Below are 4,399 nucleotides of genomic sequence, written 5' to 3'. Positions count from 1 at the left end.
TCTTTTAATCTTTTCCTTTGATTTGTAATTTTTTTCTGATTAGTTATACCCCTGTCTTTCTTTTTGTTTATTTGTTTTACATTGTGACTGTTTATATAATGTTTTCAATATAAAAAAAAAAAACATTTGACATAATATTTTTTTAAAAATGTTAATGTATTTAAAAAAAAAACTCTAAAGTAATAATGAAAGCAGCAAAAAGGAGTACATAGTTTTAACTATGTCTGATCTAAGGTAAACTTATAAGGAATTTCAGAGTATATATTGTGTAATATCTGTGTAGTATTTTTCACATTCTGTTGCACTTCACTGTGTACATTACAAAATTACTGTAAACATTAATGGCACCTTTTTTAATCATTCCTCTGTAATGGTTAATAATTATTTATTTTTGTGCATTAAATAGGCTATTATAAAACATTTACTCCAATAAAGTAGTTTGAATGAAGTTAAACCAACTACATACATTGTTCATCTCTGTATCCCATTTTATGCATGCCAACTCAAAAAAACAAACTAATAACACTGATAAATTTTATTTCAAAACAAAGATGATAATTGTATAAAAGAAATATGTACACATACAGATATTCACATACATATCTGAACATCAACAGACAGACACACACACACTTCAAATACTCAGCTTGAAATTCCCCTCCATCATTGAAAAAACAATCAACTGAGCAACAGCCCTCAACCTCCTTATCAGAATAAAATCCACGCAGGACTCCTGCCATCACCTACAGACCCAGGTGGGCAGTCCTTGTATATTGCAGTGCAGTGCAAGCACAGAGTCAACGAGCAGGGCACCAGGAACTCTTGCTTATATTGTCTGGGAAATGCACTCCAGTTCACAACACCTAATTTGTATAAAATACAGAACAAACAATACTGAATCATTTTGAAGAAAGGCATTAACATAGTACAGAGTCATACAAGGAATTTATTTTTTAATTATTTTATACATATTATAGGAAGATGTTAGACAAATATATGTTTGACTGTTATTGGCTTTGTCTGTAAAGTACCTAAGAGGCTTACTTTGTTTATGAACAACATAAACTAGTTTAAAAAAAAAGTTTATCAAGAAAGGCAAACTTTAGATTGGCTTGAGAAAGCCTAGTCTGAACGTTTGAAATGTTAAAAGCTTGAAGTTTGAAGGTTTTCAGTTTGAAGTTCAAAGTAGTTTTCAAGCTGAAAGTTTTGAAGGCAATACAGTCTATCAGGCACAGACAGACAGATAGACATGACAGACAGACAGACAGATAGACAGATAGATAGATTGCACATACATGCAGACAGATATAAATAGATGTGCGTACACTTTCTCAAGTACCTTTTACAGTACTCACAACTTAGATTTAAAGAATTTACTGTCCAGCCATACAATGTGGGCCTCTTCTCTGATTTTGGGCTTGCTGACAACGCCCCTGAAAATCTTGCATGTCAGTGAAAACAAAATACGTTTAACTCCATTAGTTTTTAATTCTTTTACCACAAATTTATTTAATATAACTTACAGTACATACAATACATTCAGGAATAACTTTTACAATACGATCTGATATTGAGGAACAACATTTCTTTTGCAATGCATGCAACAATCAACTACATGACTTCATTCATTTAAGTCTTTCTGCTCTATCTGAAGACATCTTTCAAGCCTTAATTTGTTTAAAGGCGAATTAAGACTTTTACATATTTTAAGATTTGCTGAAACCCTGTCATTTTGAATGCTAACATATAGGCCTATCATAAAACGTCATAACTTTTTTTTAAATATAAAACATTTAAACATTTATGTGCACATAAAACATAAACGCGCTCTATGGCATCTCTTACAATTAAAAGCTGTTAACACAAAAGCACAATTGTTAAAACAGCATTTTTTTATTTTTTTAATAGCTATAACACTAGAACTACCGGAATTCCATAACTACTAGAACGACCATAGCGGTCATTCTGACCGTTCATACTTTGACGTTCATATGGCCGTACTGAACGTCATTTTCGTCATGTAATATCTATTGTACATGTTAACCTTCTCTTTTCCAATGAAGCTTTTAATTCCTGTCGTCATAGACCTTAAAACAAGCACAAAAGAAAGATTGCCCCGACAGGTGCTGCCTCTATTTGAGGAACATTTTGCATCAAAATAATATTTTTTTTCACCGCACTCACCACGTGAATAGACACGCACAAAAGTTAGGAAACGTCAAAGCTTCATACAGTTAGTAGGCCTACAGCCCTGTTTGTAAATAAGTTCAATAATCAATACAAAATCTAAAAATAAATGGATCTACAATGATAGGTAATGATAAACAGGACACACAATTTTAATTCAAATGAATGTGAAAATGTACACACACAAACAGGCTAAGAAAAAAACATGAACATTAGCTAAACAAGAAAACGAACTGCTTCAGAACGATTAGTTTCAGTGAACAAAAAATATTAACGAACAAAATCAGGTTAACTGCCCATTTGAACGGCGCAAACATACCGCATCATTGACGCTTACGCACATTCCACACAGGTAAACACCGCCTTTCGCGTGCAGCTCCCGTTGTAGCATTTGATACATCTCCACTGGTTATGGTAGTTCTAGGTAGAAATAGTCAGAACTGTTGTGTGTTTTATGATTTTAATAAAATAACAGTGTCAGAATAAAATATCCACATATTTAGGAAAAGTCAGAGTCCTACAGCCACATTTATTTTATTTTAACAAAGTTATTACATTGTAAAATTTAAAAACGGTCAAAATGACCGCCTTGGGAGTTCTAATGTTAAACAACAAAACATTTTACATACATTAGCCAGGGTAGCAAAGAAAACACAAATATAAAATATATATGTATGTAAAATGCATGTATATACCAAAGCCTCCTTAATCACACTGTTATCATACTTTAAATATCCAAAATTTACATTTTTAAAATGCAAAACAAAATTAAAGAATATATTTTCCTTAATAAACAAAAACACATCATACCATTTTTTCACATGACTACAATGGCAGAAAATGTGGGTTCTGTTTCCAAGTGCAAAGAGCAAAAAGTGCAACTTACATCAATGTCTAAAAGCATAACTGCTTATTGACTATGTTATTGACTTACTGCCATCGAATCCATCGTCGGAAGTGATTGAAAAAAACTGCGCGTGCGCACGTGTGTATTATAAACAGACTTTGCGCATGCGTGGTAACACATACGTGACGTACATACGTGACGTGAATACGTGACGTAACCGCGCTACAGTCTGCAGCGAGGGGTGTCTCGCATCTGACGCTAAACGTAAACAAGCAATGAACTAATCCCTACGTAATGACGTAGCCACATCTGATTGGCTAATAAGAACACATTATGTATACTAGTAAAATAACTGTAACAAACAATGTATTTACTGAACTAACACTATAACAGTACAGATAACCGAAGTAGCCAGAGACACTATCAATAACGCTGCTGTACCATTTGCAGAATTACCGGACTTGCTTCCACCCTTTCTCGGGAGTTTATTCTCCTGAGTCGAATTTGTCAAGTCCGAAGGACGCAAGTCCAAGCTTTTCATACTTGGTTTTGAGAAACACCTTTAGTTTGTCTTCAATATTTCCTGTGTTTCCTTAGTTGTTATGGTTACTACGTATGTTTTCATTGGTTATCATGGTGATTCATTGGTTTGTTGATTATCTCACACCTATTTCATATTCAGTTTATTATGCTGTGTATTGCCCTCAGTTCTTTATCCAGTGCTGTCTGTGCTTTGCATACTGTTTTGTTACATTTATTTTCATTGTAGACGTTTATGCTTCATTTAGATCCACTACGCCTGCTTCATTATTATCTTCATCATAATGTTATTTATCATCATATTTTTGTTTATTTATTACTTTTTCTTGCTGACAAATGTGTGTTTGTTTGAGAGGCATATAACATAACTCTTGGCTCATAACATAATTCAATGTTGTGTTTTTCCTCAGCACTGCTTATCCTCTCATGCATGGCTCCATCTCACTTGATGACATCATACTCTCAGGGTTGTGGGTTTGATGGCAATGTTGACTGATTCACCATTTCACTCTTTGGCATAGTCTTGTTGCTGACTCTGTTACAAATTGTACATTATTAATCAGTTTCTTGTAAAAAAGTCTGTAACTAATATTAAATAAAAGGCCTGACCTGGTTCCTGCCATCTGTGAAGTGTTGTAAATATTAACACTAATTTTGCTTTCTCAAAGGATCACTTAGCTTGACAAGCTAAATAACACACATTACATATGTTATGGTTAAAAAGAAATAGTCTAGTCTATTTGAAGTCAGTCTATATACAACAGCAACCAATAGTTTTTTTTTTTTTTTTTTTTTTGTTGTTTTTTTATGATTAAAAGTATGCAA

General features: G+C 33.1%; 1 long non-coding RNA gene across 1 annotated transcript; it reads right to left on the bottom strand.

The window, feature by feature from the left end:
* Positions 1-474: 474 nt before the first annotated feature.
* Positions 475-3,277, bottom strand: LOC307162642. The gene is made up of 3 exons (XR_013821957.1): positions 2,998-3,277; positions 1,378-1,441; positions 475-863 (listed from the first exon to the last, which is right to left on the bottom strand). It is a non-coding gene; the product is annotated as an uncharacterized lncRNA (long non-coding RNA).
* Positions 3,278-4,399: the final 1,122 nt, after the last annotated feature.

Source organism: Squalius cephalus (genome assembly GCF_949319135.1).
Source record: "Squalius cephalus genome assembly, chromosome: 8".
In the NCBI taxonomy this organism is placed as follows: domain Eukaryota; kingdom Metazoa; phylum Chordata; class Actinopteri; order Cypriniformes; family Leuciscidae; genus Squalius; species Squalius cephalus.
Note: the sequence above shows the minus strand (reverse complement) of the source record. Positions and strands in the feature narration are given on the sequence as shown.